Below are 17,797 nucleotides of genomic sequence, written 5' to 3'. Positions count from 1 at the left end.
CAGTCATTCCAGATGGGCTGTGGTCAAACTTTAAAAAATTAATCCACCTGGTAGAAATGTTTCTCACGTCTGATTGTTGTGGTGATTTGAAGATATCATTTGGCTGTCTTGTATCCAAGTCCTCTTTTTTCTGAAAAGTTTAGTTTTTATTAGTTATACGAGGTTAAAAATGAGGTTTTACGTAACGTTTAACGATGACTGACAGCTGACGTTCTCGTGTATTTTTTTCGGGGATTGTAAAATATGTCGGGAGGTAGAGTCAGGAAGTGATTTGACTCTTGGAAGAAAAAAAATAATAATCATTTTTGTCCACTGTCCTCTTCTCCCTGACTAAAGGCATAAAAAGACCAAAAACTAAACACAAAAACTCAGCACGTGAATAAAGTCATATGTCAGGTGAAGCTCCTGGGAAACCCTTGTCCAACAAATTCAGTTTGCGCATGCTTGCTACGCATAAACAGCACCGAGCATGGAGAGCGGCAGTTGTTTGACTAAGGCCCTTTGCTCGCCAAAGTTGACGCAAATAAACGGCGTGATTGCGATAAAATTGGATCAATCTCTGCTCCAAAAGCTACTCTCCTCCAAACAATGACTTTGTTGTTTTTATGTACCATAAAGATCCAGGCGCTGGGACACAAACACAATCACCGTTGAATGTTTTGGTATGTGACTTGTCAACAACGAGCGTTTTGATTGGTCGGATGTGTACTTGTCACAAATGAAACTTTGGAAAAATCAACCTCTGTCTGAAAAAATAAAAGCCGCAGTTTCGCTCAGGGAAAGAACGTTGTTGGTGTAAAAGCTTGGATTGAAAAAAACAGTTGGTTTGAAAAAAAAACAAAAAACGTGCAAAAAATATGTGTCTGGTGTGCAAAGAGCTTTAGATAAGATCAAGAAAAATCTATTTATCAGTGAAAGAAATGGACATTTATTTACAAGATTGTTGAATAAACAAACAGCTGTTATCAGAGAGTCAATCGTCAAAGATAATCAAAGAGAAACGTTTGGCTAAAGATCGTGTGGAGTTTCTGAGCGCACAGTAAAAGACCTCAAAAATAAAATCAGTAAAATGAAAGTTGCTTTGTGGAAAAACCAGCGCAGCTATGTCCCAGTATCTCCATGAATAACTACGTGCAAACTCGGTCGATAATATTTTCCTGCCCAATCCAATATCAATACGGCAAATTCTCTAAATCGATTGACCTCCTGGTCACTGGGGGGCGCTGTGTGTGTTATTTGTGTTGTACATATGGAGGACGCACTGGATCAAACAACAACAAAACAGCAACCAAAGCAAGCAGCAGAAAGTCAACTCCTTCATCTTTAAAGTCCAACGTTTGGATTGTTTCATTGCTCAAAGATAGAGATATCCAATCAAAGCGAACCGCTGACGAACTTAATCGAATTAAAAACTGAATTAGAAAGGAATCAAATCGTCAGGTTCTGAACTGAAAAATGTCTCTTTCATCCAAATTTGTCGTATTACTCCACATCATTGAACTAGTTAGATCCCTGAACATCTGGTGACTTCTCATGTTTGGTCGAAGACGGTAACCCATGAGCACGACGTCCACCATCTTTATGAACAGATGGACAGGTGTGGTTATCTTGCCCTTTGCCCCTGTCAGGGTGGAGTCTACACCATTAAATTTAAAGCTCTGTTGGAGCGTTAACCCAGCTAATTTTTTCCCCATTAGCTTCCATCGCTAACAGCTGGACGTGCATTCAGGCCCAGGTCTGTAGCGGACGCTCAAGTTGAAAACAGTTCCTTAAGTTTGGTTGGTTTCTCCGTTAGTTTCTCCGGAGCATCAGTCAGATTCAGATGTTTGTCCCTGTGTATCCTCGCTGGCGCGGCTCCTCTCGAGCTCTCTGATGACGGATGCTGGTGGAGGGTGTGTGAGGAGCCGGTGACAGAGAGGAGAGGACGCCTGCTCTCTGAGCTCGTGACTGATGCAGCGCAGGGGAAAGTCCCCTCTTCTGGTCTCTAAGTCCTCCAGTCTCTGCCAAGGCCGGCCTCGCCCAGGCTCAGACCAAGGAGGGACGTGGGCCTAATTCAGCTTGATTGTGGAAGTGGATCACAGGGTAACATGCTGGTAGTCCTCCTCCACTTCCTCTCCTGACGGAAGAGACAAAACAAAACACAGGAAAATAACTTTCTCTCCTTCCTCCCCTCAGCTCTCTCCATACCCCCCACCTCCCCCTGTGGGAGCAGGCGTGTTTACCCAGTTGCCCCTCTGTGACTAAATATGTCATTGAGCAAATGGACTCTGCTGTTTGCTCCCTGGCTCGCTGACAGACGTCAGGCGTCAGGAGCAGCGTCTCAGCTCTGAATCCATCCTGCTTCATTTATTTTAGCTCCAAACGTTTTATTTACATGTAAACATTTGTGATACAAGTGTTTGTTGTGGCAGAGTTTCAGCACGACAGGTCGCTCTGGATCAGGGATCTGCAACCTTTACTTTCATAGGAGCTGTTCAGGCTCAGCTCAGCTGGATTAAAGTCATTCAGGAGCCACAAAAACCTACTTTATCATCAGGATAAAAACTATTGTTATAAAAAGCCAAACATAGTTCAAACAAGAAGAATGATTTTTATAAAAACTGTATTCATATGTACATGTTACTTTATTAAGACATTTAAAAATATATTAAAAAAACTCAACATTTAAAAAAATATGGCAGAAATCAAAACAAAATCTGAATTTCAAATATATAAAAAAATCCATTTTTAATTTTTAAAATTGTTGAAAAAAATTTGAAAAAATGGAAAATGAAATAAAAAATTCCAAAAAATTAAGAAAATTAGGTTTTCAATTATTTTTAAAAAATTAAAATGTAAAAATAAAAAAAAAACTTGGAAAATTTTGAATTTTAATAATGTCAAGAAATTCAAAAAATGGGGTTTAAAATGTTTTTGAAATTTCAAATATTTAAAAAATGTAAAAACAACTTAAAAATTGAAATTTGATAAATTTTAAAAAGTTGAAAAAATTGAAATAAAAAAAAGAGGTTTGAAACGATTTTTGGAATTACAAATATTATAAAAAAACATTTTTTAAGATAAAAAAATCGGGTGGGGGAATTTCAAAAAAATTGAAAGCTTAATAAAATATCAGAAATTAAAATATTGAAGAAATTTGAAACCTCCAAAAATTTTATTTTTCACAATTTGAATATTTTAAATAATCAATTTTAAAATTAACAAAGGAAAAAAACTTGAACTTTAACCAAAAATCTGAAAAATAAAAAACATAAAGTGTCAAAATATTTAAAAATTTCAATTTCGCAAAAATGTTAAAAAAAAAAAAACTTTTTTTTTTTAAACTTGCAAAACCTTTAGAAATTTTGTAAAGATTTTTAAACATTTTATCAATTTGCAAAAAAAGATATTAAGATATACTTTATTTTTATACCTTGTATTAATTATAAACAAAAGTTGGTGGGCTGTTGATGTGGTAGGAGGTGAAGTAGAGCGGTGGCAGGCTTTATTGACAGATGGGATGAAGATTTAGTTCAACTAAATGTTAAAGCAGGATTTCATTTAGTGTCAGTGTCTTTAATCATCAACACCCTCTGGAAGAAAAATAACTATTCTTTATTTCAGAATAAAAGTCTCCAGGTTGAGTTTTCAGCAGGGAATCAGCTGTTAGCTCCACAGAGTCTCTTTCTGAGTGAGGAGCTGAAGCAGCGTCTGCTCTCGTCACTCACTCGTCTCAGTCTCTTGTTGAGTGTTTGTGATGTCACATCAGAAAAACAAGCCCCCCCCCCCCCCCCCCCCCCAAATAAAGAGGCCCGGTAAACGCTCTCACACCTCCACTTCCTCTTTCTCTTTACTTTCTCACTCCTCCTTCACCACCGCTGCCAACTTCTGTCCTCCTCTTCCGGGTTGATTTGTCTTCTTTCCCCTCCTTCGTCCCTTTCCTTTCCTCTGCTAAAGTTACTCAACATCATGAATCTGAGTAAGTGGAAGTCGTGGAGGAAGCGTAACTTCTTCAGGAGGAAGGAAAAGTCCGATGATAATCTTAAACTGGGTAAGTGGACGAGTAGATCTGCACGCCAGGAAGTGACAGGAAACTATCAACAGGAAACTATAAACTTAAAGACGTCTGCAGCTGAGTTTGTCTTTTGAGTTTTAGAAACATTTAAAGGCTCAATATTTGTTTGCTAGGTTACAAGAACTCCAAGTCTGAGAATAAACCCACTCTGAGCAACTTTCACTGCAACCTCGTTGAATTGATGCAAAAAGAAACCGTTCAGCTTGGGTTTTATTGAGCATATCCTCTAGTTTGGTTTTATTTCTATCCACTCCTTTGCCTCCAAAAATGCAGATACAGCAAGACTCTAGTGGTTTAATGTGTCATGATATGAATCACAGTAGTAGCACTCCAACCAAGGGTCAACTCGTCATCACGCATCAAAACACTAACTCACCGAAAACAATACTGAAGAGCAAAATAGCAAAATGGCTCACTTTTAGCATTAGCTTTTTAAGTTAACACTGAAACAGATGATTTAGTTTGAACGTGTAGTAAAAGTTTGCTCCATTGTTTTGAGGCAGGAAGAGGACTTTCCTATGTTTTGTTTACCTTTTACTTCCTGGTTGCTGTTTGGCAGGCGTCACTCTCTGCTAGGATAGTAATGATGCAAGATATCTCACTCCTCAGCAATTCAGCTGTGGAAATGATCCTTTTATAAGCTGTAAAGGTAGGGTCTGCAGGAGTTTTCGTTACTTGTTAGCACATCACTCAAACTGGGCTCCTCCTCCTTGGCTCAGTGCCAGCAGCAGCCCACACCCACAGCCTCCAACCATGACTACGTGAACACACTCTCTAGCCCAGCAACCACCTGTAGCATCACGTTTCTATGACGAGCACAAGCTAACCACGGGTATTTGACTAGGGATGGGTACCTTTCACATTTGAAACGATACGGTACTGATTCCCAGTACCTGGCAATCAGTATCGGTACTAAACGGTACCAATTTTTGGTACTTTTATGTGTTTCTGTGATAGAAAAAATTCAATTTGTTTAATTATAAAATGTAAATTCTTCTTAATTTAGTATCTTTACTCTTGAATATATAACCTTGCAATGCTGCGTTCAAGTCCAGCATGGAAAATTGCCTTCTCTTCAGCTCTTTCACAGTCACAAGGATGCGTTTAGGTACCTAAACATGGTACCTTTTGATTTTATGTGAATTGGTACCTGTTACTTTTGACAAAATTCGGTCGGTATCTATAGAAGTACCTAATTCAGTACCCATCCCTATAGTTGACACATGCCTAGTTAGCAGAAAGCTAACTAGCATCACGCTCCAAGTTCCTGAAAGTGAGTGAAAGTTGAGCCAAGCTTCACCCTTTTAGGAAAAAGCTTTATCTGTTCGGCGTTTCGTTTCACTTTGGTTGTTTTTCTTCCTCCGTGCTACGTACGCTAGCTGCTCTGATTAGCTTCTTCCACTTGCTAATCAACACGCAAAGTCACTTACGGACTGGGCGTACTGTGATTGGCTGATGTAACCACGCTTACTATCTGCCCAGAAACGTCCAGAAACAACCAAAACATCAACATCCAGGCTGAGGAGGGGGTTAGAGGCAGACACAGACACTGACACACATGTAAAGAGGCCCAGAGGAGACGACTGAGCAGGATTATTCCTGTGAAAGTTGACGTTTATATGTATGTAAAGTGAACATCATGTAACGGACATAAATGAATAATTAACGTCTTTAATGTTTCACACACTCCTACGCTGAAGCCTGAAGTCCTGTTTCCTGTCCTTGTTTCTACCCTGAGTGTCTGCGTTTTTCTTCAGCAGCAGATTGCTCCTCGGGGCTACACACACTTGACAGGACTTCTTGGAAAGCGGAGCGGAGAGCAGGAACCTTTCCGCGTTGTTGAGTTGATCAGTCTTGCTTTGTCAGCTTGTACTTCTCCTCCTCCTCCTCCTCCTCCTCCTCCTCCTCCTCCTCCTCAGTGTGTTGGGTTGTTTGGAGCTCTGTGGATCAGGTGATGGTTGCTGTGTTGTCAAACTTTGAGAGGAGCAGATTTCTCAGTCATTCAGTTGGGTTGACGTTGAAAGTTGAAGCCTCAGTCCCAGCTCGTCTCCTGTGTTTGTGTTTGTGCGCTGATCTCTGCCTGATATGTCGTCTTTGTCTCTCTCTGCCCCGTCTTGTCACGGCACATGCGTTCAGTCGCCCTGCTGCACGCAGCGGTCGTGCCCAACAGTGTTTCCTCTGTGTTGATCTGTGTTCACCCCCATCCCGCCGTGCATTCTGCCTCCCACCCTCGGCTTGCCCCGTCCTGTCCTGCTCTGCTGCCGATCTCTTTCCCTTTCGCTGACAGCGTCCCTCCCTCCGTCTCTCCCTCCGTCCCTCCTCGCTGCAGCATTCTTCAGGTCTGTTCCTCCTTTGCTGGTCAAGGAGTGACAGAGGAGGAAGGAGGGAGGCAGGAATGTCAAACTCTGTGTTGTGCAGCTGATACTCTCGGACTGTGGCTCCCTGATTTGGTTTTTGCTGCGTGTTGGGTTCAGGACTAACGGTTAATTTCAGAAGATGGCAGATTATGGACTCAGACTCAGAGGTAGGAACTTTGACAGGTGTGAGCACATGGCTCAGTGGGTGGTAGGTCAGTGTGCCACGTGTGTGACAGTAAGATGTGTTTTTTTAATTGATGCAGTTAAAATCATTTCCTGTGGTGTGGACAGGATGTATATAAGTTTTGAGAAAGTTATAGAAAGTAGGGGCTTTAAGTTTTTTCAATTTCAGGTTTACTCTTGTGTTTTCTTTTCTTTGGGACGCTTTAGTGCTATTTTTGCTTTATTTTGTATTTATTGCACTGTATCAGTATCATATTATATGGTATCACACCGTGTTACTAATATGAATCATGTTGTATCAGTGGCGTTTTCTCCCGGAGGCCAAGGGAAGCCATGCTTCCTCTCTTTTTTAGACTGTAGCTGTGATTTAATGAAAATATTCTTTTTTAACAGTTTCGATACTTCTTCTGTGTTTTGTCACCGTCATCTCTTCCTTATTCCTCTCCTCTAGTTATTGAGCATTTTACAATGTGTAAAACAGCGCCCTCGTAAATGTTCTGTGGCGAATGCGTGGTGAAAATACGATACTGCACGCTGTTGTCCGCAAGGAAGCCAAGCAGAGTTGGCGTCCCTTGGTGAAAAAAAACAAGAATGATTAACCAATCAGATGAGGCCGTGGTCATGACACTGCTCATCTGTGATTGACCAAGACTGTGCCAAGGGAAGCCACCCCGTCTTTGGCCTCAAACCAATCAAATCACAGTATCGTCATCATCGAGCCACTGAATGAAATCAGGGAGGTTAGCACGTTAGCAGTGTGCATGAAGCGGCCGGTTGTGTGTTTAAGTGGGCGGTTGAATTAATTAATACGATGGTTAAGCTAAGTCAAGAGGACAATGTACGTGTGTGAATGAGTGAGCGAGGGTGGGAGAGCTAAAGGGCGTGTGTCTGTGTTCAAAGTAAGTAAAACGAGCGCTCTCTGGGCACTCTAAGAGGTCCGTTACATGAAATAGCGATACAAACGGCAAAGTAGCCTTTTATGTACCCCACTCCCTAAAAAGAATACAGATAACAGGCTTTGTCTCACTTGGCTTCCTCAAAAAAAATCTCCACGCCACGCCACTGTGTTGTATAGCAACATATTATATTGTGTTTCATTGCACCAAGTAAGGATGGGTACCTTTCACATTGGAAACGATATGGTACCGATACCCAGTACCTGGCAATCAGTATCAGCACTCGACGGTACCAGTTTTCAGTACTTTTTTTTGTTTTTATGCGGTAATAAATAATAGTAAGTTAAAAAATAAAATCTCAAAGTTTTTCAGTTTAACATATTTATTCTTCAATATATAAACTTGCAATGCTGTGTTCAAGTCCGGTGGAAAATCTCCTACTCTTCCTTTATACAGACGGGATTCAGTCGGTACCTATAAAAGTACTTGATTGGTAAAGCTCCACCAACCCTGATTCTGGTATCGGCCTGATCCAGCTCCTCAAAGCTGGGAAGGGGCCGATCCATGGCAACCAGCTCTGTGCCTTTTTTTTTTTTTTTTTTTTAACTGGCGCTCTCAGCTACTTGATTTGGAGCATTACCTCTGATGCACTTTCTCTGTTTTTGCTGCGTTACCAGTCCAAAGGGTAAAATTTTTTACAATTGAGTATTAATTCCCGTTCATTCTGAAGCTTTGTTTTTACCAAGCTGCTGCTGCTAAACAGTAAAATATTTTATAGTTTGGGTAAATATCAACGGGCTGCACCGTGGCGCAACGGTTAGCGCTGTTTGATTCCCAGCTTGGCCGGTGGGCCTTTCTGTGTGGAGTTTACATGTTCTCCCCGTGCATGTGTGGGTTTTCACCGGGTCCTTCGACTTCCTCCCACAGTCCAAAAACATGCTCATCAGGTTAATTTAACACTCTAAATTGACCCTAGGTGTGAATGTGTGTGTGAATGGTTGTCTGTCTCTGTGATTGGCTGACGACCAGTCTAGGGTGAACCCCGCCTCTCGCCCAATGACAGCTAGGATTGGCTCCAGACACCCGCGACCCTGAACAGGATAAGAGGTTCAGAAAATGAATGAATGAATGAATAAATATCAACTTCAGTAATTCAGAATTCCTGTTTTTTTTGCCTTTTACCCAAAACATTACTGGACTTATCCCACAGTCAGGCATGCAGCTTATTATTTAACACTGGTATCAAATTGGTATCAGTATCAGTCAATACCCAAAGTCCATGTATTAATATTGGTACCAGAAAAGTTGTATCAGTGCATTCCTGATTTTATGGTTTCACTTTGAATTGTGTTGTTTTGCATCATTTTGTAGAGCTGGCATGATACGCTTTCCTCCTGATTCGATTGTTTTATAATTTTCGGGGTTCCGGTTCAATTAAATTTGCAATTCTTTGATATTTCCGATTATTGGGATTTATAGTTTGCTTTAACATCAGACCAAGTGAAAAAGTTGAATGATGATGACACCTACAGACTTTATCAGGAGCCATATTTTTTTTAAGGATAGACAGATTATCAGCCGGGCTGATTATCAGCACCAATATTTAGCATTATGAGACGTATCAGCACTCTGACCTTTTTTTGACCTTTTTTTAAACTTTTTTTTAGACCCGGCGGCTGATTAGAGACATTTTTGGAAAACTTGACTTCCTGTGGAAAACTTCAGGGAGTTTTCATTTTACTTAACAGCAATATCGGCCCCAAATATTGGCTATCAGTGTTCTTGACTATGGATAATCCGTATCGACCCCGGAAAAAAATATCAGTCTATCTCTGCTCATCACATGTGAGTCAGTTTTTAGCTTTTATTAAGGGGATTTTGTATCTCAACTTTTTTCCAACCCAGCTCATAAACAAAGACTAAAACGAAAAAATCCTGATTCTACAATACGTCATTTTTTCTCCCGGCCCGATCATTGGGCATCGTTATGCTTTGTACTGTTTTCATGTGTACTTCATTTTATCTCTTGGCTCATCGCTCACAGCCCATCAGCCGCTCTGAATTGACCAAATTCCTGCCTCACCCGCCTCCCCATTTCCACTCACCCCTGATTGCGCTGATGCGTGCACCTACGAGCACCGTGGAGGTGTTTTTCAGGCGGCTAAGTGGGGATGTGGGTTAATCTTTCTGGACGTTCAGAGTGTTTTCTGTACAAATTCCCACAACTCGCCCAGGGAAGAGTGTCAACAAGCTGCACCGGCTGGGGCAAGCTCCGACAAGTGACCGCTGGAGGAGGAGGAGGAGGAGGAGGAGAAAAGAGGAATGCAGGGGGGGAGTAAAGCATGCTGCGCATTCCTCTGAACTTATGGAGGCAAAATACAATCAAACAATTAGAGCTGAGTCTGATCCATCAGGAGAAACAGGAAGTGATCTGTGTGTTTGTGTCCTCTCTCCTGTCGGATGTTTGTTGTGCTTTCAGAGACAAACCAGCTCATAAACGACCATGAAGGTGAAGTTGACCCTGGGAAACTTCTACGTGTTGTGTGTTATCTGAGCAACAAGCATTCACTCATTTCAATCATCCTGTTAATCCTGAAAATAATAATTAAAGCAGCCTGAGCTTTGTTGCTCTGACAGCTTTCAAACACACGTCCAGGTTGGGAATCTGCTGCTTCGTCTGGCGCTCACCGTGGTTCATCCAGTCGTCGTAGATTCGTTTTAAGCTCGACCAAAGATTTACAAACTTGGCAGGAGGGTAATTGGCGCTCAGCGGTGCGGCCAAACTTTGTAAATATCTCTGTTTGTGGAAGCTCCGGGCCCTGGTGTTGACTGTGTGATGCTGCCGTGGAAACCCTGATGGGTTGTTTGATTTTCACCTCAGTGCCTCCCCCCCTCCCCGCTGTGTGGTCACAGGCTCCCTCCACCTGTGAGAGGAAGGGGGGGTGGTGTATATTTTACTGCTCTGTGTTCCCAGCTGCTCACAGGAACATGTGTGCTGCTTTCCCTCACTTACATCATATTTTTCAGGTTTATTTTCAGTTTTCTCGTGGCGCGGGCCGCTCTGCTTATGTAATGTTGGTCAACACGGGGTCGGGGGACTGAAGCAGCCAGGCGCTCTGAAAGATCAGGGTCATAGAAAAATAAAATGCATCTCTCTGGCTTCGAACGAGCCACTATTGTTTCTCCGTTTGTCGCTTTCTTCTTCATCTTCCGGACAAAATTTTGATTCCCTACTCCTCCTAGGATTTTGAGAAAACCCCCTCAAATTATACATCAAAACGTGCCAATTGCCCGGGAACGGTGTGCTTGACCTTTTTGGGCTATTCCGGGAAATTTTGACCAAGTTATTCGCAAAAAAACAACAAAAAATGTCTCATAAGGAATGAATGGGAATCTAGGACTCACCCCCCAAAATTTCCACTAACTTTGAGATGCTACAATTTCAGCTTTCTTCCACTTAGAGACTCCATTTTTACTTTAAAATGTTCACTGATCTTTCGGCTGTTCGGGTATGACTTAACTTTTAGATATCTTTTACAGTTTTTGAGAATTTACTGTTTAAGCAATATGAACTTTTCAGTTTTTGCCCTGAAAAATCAGCTCCTAGAGTGCGGAACTTCTTCAGCTAGAGTGAGAGAGGCTGCTGCTTTGACGTCACAACTTTTCGAACAAATTGTCATAACTTACAAAATCTTCACAGTAGAAAAAAAAAAGTACATTAAAACGTTCCCTGACTTCTCCTGCTTCTTACAAAGAGAGTATTTTACCAAAAAATTGTACTGTTTTGCCAAAAACTGCCCCAATGTGAGAGAAACCCTCATTTTTCTGTTATCTTGACTAATGTTATATTTGAGCGACTTTCTCTCTCGAGCTTCATTGGTAACAACATTTTTAGATCGCTGTCCTGCCCTCATTTTTCACTCTACCGACTAGGAAAACACATCATTGTGTTCATCAGAGTCTCCAGATTCTCACGATGTTATCATTTTTCTTCTAGCCCTTAGGGTTTCCGCATAAATGCAGGGTTTTTGGACCCATGTCTAACCCACTACTCCTGCTTTAGATCGATGGACACAAAGGAGTTCCAAAGTTCCACTGACACATCACACTCATTGTGACATCATCATCACCATGGTAACCACAGAACTGTGTATACTGCCTGATGATGTCATTGAGGGACAAAGAAACACACGTGTTTGTTTATTATGCCGTAACAGCCAACCAAAACTCTCACAGTTTCTGTGGAAATTGTCTAGTTCATGTATTTATTTCAGTCGGCTCGCTGATTTTGGCTGATTTCTCACGCAGTCACTCCAGAAAACGAGCTCTAAAGAGGATTCGTCCTCGTTTTCCTCCTGAGGGTGTGGATAACAAATTAACCGTCCATCGCCGGCACGTGTGTGCTCAGCGAGCCGTGAGACTCCAGCTTTGAGATTACACTTCCTGATGTAATCACCACTTCCTGTTTGGCTATTGAGGAAAGGAAACGTTTATTCCTCAGTACATTTACTGTACATGACTCTGCGCCGTCTGCACGCTGACGCTCTGAGCGCTCTGACCCGTGGGAGTTTTGGGACATGACGATTGGTTATTTGTCAGAGATTTCACAATTTGTTCTGCAAACATGAGCGTCTGAGTCTCTGTGGCTTCACTTTGTCCCAATCAGCTGATAAAAAACCTAAATTAGGTAATCATGTGAGCAATAAATGTGAAAGTGAAAGCTTTTCAGACTGGATTAAAACCAGAAACAGATCAAGAAATATGAGATGTCCTTCAGCATGAGAAATACTTTATTGATCCCTGAGGGGAGGCTTTTTAGTTACAGCTACTTCCTTCAAAAAGTGTTAAAAAAAAGAAAGTATGAAGCATAAAATGTAAGACATAAACTATAGATTATTACACAGAAGAAAATTATTGCACATTGCACTTTAAAGTCTTTTTAAAATAATTCATTGGTTTTAAAGACTTTGATTTCTTTTTTAATGTTAAAAGGTCTAAATAAAGTGTATGTTTGAAAAATGATACAACACCCCTAATATGAACTGGCTTCTATTAGAAGCAATGTTAGATGTATTAAAGAGGGGGTATTGTGCTTTATATGGTTTATTATGGTACCCCTGAAGGAGCTTTATGTAATTTATTGCACAAAAAAAACAGTTTTTTTCCACTCGGGGTGTTTCTGAATAGCTTTATTTCAGCCTCTTTCTAAAACATTTAATTATAGCTACTGTCTCTTTAAGACTCCCTGCTCCACAAACCCCCTTCCCTCTGATTGGCTGACCCCTTTGAAGGCATGTTAGAGGCAGAGTTAAGGCTGGATTATGGTTTCTGCACAAAATAGAATCAGCACGAGGGAGCATGTGTCGCTTTTATACTTTTTTAACACTCCAGGCTACGTCTGCTGATGTCTGTTCCCAACTGTAGGGGGCGCCATATCAGGCTAGAGCAGAAGAAGTTTGAATTTGTTGACAGTTTACAACACTTTCTTTCACCCATTCCTTTTCTCTGTTGAGTGTGGCCACAATTTTACACCAGGACTTGTTTATCACGTGGTTACCATGGTGATCTCTGAGGGATGAATCATAGAAATGTCGGGATTTTTGTACTTTGGACGCTAGGAGCTCCTGTTCATCATGTTTGAGGCCCTCCCCCTAACATGTCACAAACCAATCAAGAGATCCTTATGTGATGATGTCACCATTTAAGTTTGGAGCAGTTTACAGACAGATTCAAGGATTTCTACAAAATCTGAGTTTGTAGTAGTTGGAAAATCTGCTCATGCTTTCTATGGACATCCAGTTTTGCTGACATGTTTAAGAAGTGGGGAAGCATCGTACCCCCTCTTTAAATAGAAACCCCCTCTTTAAACAAAAACAAAGAATTGTTTCCAGATTCAGCCAGATGCTCAGTTTTTATTACTGAGGAAAAAGTGTATTAGACAAACACAGGAAACAAAATCATTTAAGATTTTCTTTGTAAATTTTCTTCGTAAGGAAAGTTTTTTTTTTTTTTTTTTTTTTTTGTGGTGTACGTTTATTTATTTATTTTTTTAGGAAAATGGGCAGATATAATACATTTTTTTTCTATCTGCTTTTTTTAAAATTTGTTTGAGTTTTTTTTTATTTTTTTTTAGAATTTTTTATTGAATACTTCTATATTTTTATGACAGTTTAACTGAAATAAAGACCAACTAAACTAAATAGAAATGATTTAAAGTACTTAAACTTTCCAGTAGAGAGCTTTTAGCCAGAGGAAATAGTTTGAGCTTCTTTCTCTCTTTCTAACCTGCCTTTTTGTCGGACTCGACACACACTCGCCATAAATCCATGAGCAGAGCTGTTTGGACGTGTGTTTACATCTGTTCGAGCGCTGGTGTGTATAATTTCTCATGGAGACGTCGTCATGAAAGTGTTTTGTGTGACTGGCCTGAGTGAAGTGCTTAAGTGAGCAGAGAGGGATAAACAGAGGGAACAACAGGAGACGTCGTGTGTGATGGTGTGTGTGTGTGTTACAGTATCTCCTGCTGTGAGGGTGTTTTCCTCCTGCTCACACACACAGTTTTGGACACACACACACTCAGAAACACACTCAGAAACACACTGGGCTTTGATGCAGTAAGACATTCCTGTGCGGCGGTGAGTGGAGGCGGAGGACAGATCCAGGAGAAGTCTGATGAATCGAGTTTATTGTCCTCTAAGGTGGAAGACTCCGGAGACCTGAGCCCACGGGGACCCTCTCCTCTGGGGGCCCAGCAGGGTGCCGATCCAGGAGGCCTCCACACAGGAACTTTTTCATGAGGGGAACTTGATCCTGCGTTGAAAGCACGCCGACCTGTCTCCTCCTGGAGGTTTCTCCCCCTCTGGCTCCTCCTCTGTATGATCCTCCTGTGATGGATCGACGTCACTTATTCTCCGTCAGTCATGCTGTCATCCTGCTCCTCCACCAACCCCTTCTTCTGCTCCTCTGTAGCCTTCCCTCCTCATTCATCACCTCCTCCAGCCACCTCCTCTTTGTCTCCTCACCTCCTCAGAAAGAATCCCCCAGGTGCTTTTGTTCCTGCGTTAGATTTATGAGGAGAAACGGGTCAGCTGCTCTCAGGAGGGCGTTTTACAGCGTTATGGTTCAAAGCGCTGTGAGGACAAAGGCGCAGGGAGGAGGACACAGGAGAAACGCTCCTCTGCTTTTTCTCCTCACCTCAGAATCTCAACCTCGCAGTCGCTTCTTTTCCACATAAAATAACTCTGCGTGATCGCTGACTGCTCCTGTCTTCATCATGACATTTCTGGAACATTAAGATAGCAGGAAATTTATGTTTGCTGCAGTGAATGGTGCAAAGAAACAGGAGAAAAAGCTGGCACACGTTTTTTATTTCAGCACTTAATAATAAGAAAACAGAGAGGAAGTGTTAAAAAATGATGGCCAACCTGGAAAATTTAGAAAGGTGGAAAATACAACTGTTTTTGTTTTTTCTGAAATTCCAAATTCGCATAATTCCCTTAAAATGACTCAAAGCTCTACATTGACATTATCTTAACAGTAACAAAATTTATAAAATGAAGTTAAAAAAGAATTAAATTGAGAGAAATAAAAGAAAAAATTCAAAATATTTATCCTCCAGGGCCGTGCCCAAAGAAGCGTCCTGGGGTGGCATGCGCCCCCTTAAAATCTCACCTGAGGGGCCACCCTGAAATCCTGAACTATTTCTGCTCCATAGGAAAGGTGTTATCTTAAAATTGACTCATTTATTACCATTTCATTTTCAAGGGGCGCTCATATGTGCAGAACAGGGGCGGCATCATGGGTGGGCCCAATGGTTCCCCGGCCCCCTCACTTTCTGACAGGCCCACCTCAAACTTTTCCTTACATTTTTTTGTTTTTGTAAAACTTTTTTAAAGAATCCTCAAAAGAGGAACTTGATACATTTTTGGCACTTTAAGCTCAGTTTGTTATTGTTGGACGTCCTGTCTAAAATGAGCTACGTTTGCTAATCATGTAGCCTGTTGGTAAAAAGGTTATGAATCGTTCAGCCTCATGTTATACCGGTAAGACTAAAGAATTATTTTGGGAAAGGCTGTAGATTTTTGTCTTTAACTGTGGTTAATGTTGCTGCTCATGGGAAGTTGAAGGGGCACAGCTCATTGGTGCGTTAGAGCGCCACTCTTTGGCCACTGAGAGCCATTGCCACACCTAAACTTTTATCCAATATTTAAAGATCAGAAAGTAACCAAATCTGCTATAAAACATACACAGAAAATACTAAAATTATATGTTAATAATTATTTAATTACTTTTGTAATTTAAGGCCCTCCCAAAACTAAAATCCGGGCTCAGTCCCTGGTGCAGCCAGTTAAACATTCAGATGTAGCAGACTGTGTTGAAGTGGGATATGAAATTGGTAAAAAGTTACTTAAACATCAGTTTTTGGAAGGCAGGTTTGCATTTCCTGCACACTTAGTGTCAAAAATGTATTTTCAGTCTTTGCTAATAAATATGTTTATTACATTTAAATAGTGTGCAGGATTTTTTTTGTACCTACTGACGTAGGTATTTTGTAACCTTGGAAAAATATCTTTAAAACTGAGCCTAAATACATACATGATGTGCACATATTTTTTAAAGAGGGGGTTTTATGCTTTCCAGTATTTTTAACAGGGGTGTAAATTAAAAGTGCTGGGTGTTCAGACTAAACGTGCAAACTTTCAGACTGATCAGTTTTCATATGTTGTAGAAATCCCTGGATCTGTTCAAAATGGTGAGTTTTAAAGATAGCATGAGATCTTAACGAGATCTTAACGAGACTTGCTGAATTGATGAGGTCATCACATAGAGATTTATACTGTACTTTGATAGATGCTTAAAGCTGCATTCTAAACACCGTAAAGGTCGTGATTTTCCTACTTACGACTTGAAAAAGTGAAACTGGAACTGTCGCCAAAGTTGGAGCTCCAACTCAGAAACTCATAGAAAAAAAATCCACCGTAGCTTCCCAGAGATTGGTTTATTTTACAGCAAGATCCACCAAAAAGCCACATGTAAATGGTTAAACATTGTCAAAAATTATTATTGTTATTTTTTTTTTTTTACATTTTCCAGTTTTTCATTGTAGTGAGACAATCAATGCAAGAACGCAAGTCCAACATATTGGAGACAGTGTGGTTCAGGTGTGGCAAATCATTTTCTGTCTCCTGGAGCTGCTCCAAACTGGATCTGTTCTGGTAGAATAATAAACACAAAACACTTCAAAAATTATTCAACACTCAAAAATTACTGAGTTTTGAAGGTTTTTATCCACATAACACAGTTTCCATAAAAGAGAGGAGTGAAAAAAAAAAAGTTATTGCAGGCCCTCCTGGCAGTTAGCAAAAAGTCCATCACTTGAAAATGGCTCGATCCTCTATCCTCTGCAACATAATCTAAGAAATCTTTAAAATAGAGAAGTTTACCTACAATTTCTTGTGCATAGTTATTCATTTATATGAGTGATGTAAACATTTAGGGATGTTATAAAGATTTAAAATATAAACTGTAGCAATGAAAATGCACTAACTCAGCGGTAAATATTTAAATATGTGAATATTTAAGACTGGTAAAGGACTCTGCAAGAAATGCCTAATTGTATATTAATGAAAAAGTCTTTTACAAGAAAAAATAAAGAATAATTAAAAATAAAAAAATGATTAGACAATCAGTTATACAGTAAAACCTTAAAAATGCTGTTTAATTCTAGTTTTATGGATATTATTTCAAGTCTGTTTTTTTTTTTTAACGTCCACACGTTACGTCTGGATCGCTTTTTTTTTTCAACCCTGAAGATCCAAACCTCTGAGTGGTTTGAGGAGCAGCATTAGCACCAGAGTCTGTCTGCAGCTCTGCCCCCATCAGGCTTCCGGAGGGCCGGCCAATCAGAAGGAAGGGGGTTTGTGAAGCCAGGAGTCTTAAAGAGACAGAAGCAGACGCAGCGTTTCATAGTCTGAGGCTGAAACGAGGGTTTTCTTAAACAAATGTGAGGAAATGAGGTTTTTACTCTCAGCTGTTGCTCATGTGAAGCTACATTTTTCTCCTCTTCTCACCTCCTCACCTCTCACCCCCACCTCTGGCCTCCCCTTGGCGTACATTCCTGTTTCTGTGCACCTCCTCACCCCGCCAGCGGCTGCACACACACACACACACCTAACGTACACACACGGCACACACAGAAAAACAAAGAGGCCGACGTCTGCTGGAGCTGGTGATCATAACCTTTGACCTTTTGTTCGCTTCATGGTGCTTTGCGCGGCGGCTCGCTGAATGACGGCGGCAGTTTAACG

The 17,797-nt window shown here is 40.9% G+C and overlaps 1 protein-coding gene across 1 annotated transcript in view; it reads left to right on the top strand.

Annotated features, from left to right (window-relative positions):
• The window catches only part of utrn (utrophin), a 326,192-nt gene that overhangs the window by 14,336 nt on the left and 294,059 nt on the right, over positions 1 to 17,797 (top strand). The gene's annotated exons all lie outside the window — the stretch shown is intronic.

Source organism: Halichoeres trimaculatus, unplaced genomic scaffold, assembly GCF_033239565.1.
Source record: "Halichoeres trimaculatus isolate MK-OKI-2021-1 unplaced genomic scaffold, fHalTri1.1 fHalTri1_scaffold_13, whole genome shotgun sequence".
NCBI classification, from domain to species: Eukaryota; Metazoa; Chordata; class Actinopteri; order Labriformes; family Labridae; genus Halichoeres; species Halichoeres trimaculatus.
Note: the sequence above shows the minus strand (reverse complement) of the source record. Positions and strands in the feature narration are given on the sequence as shown.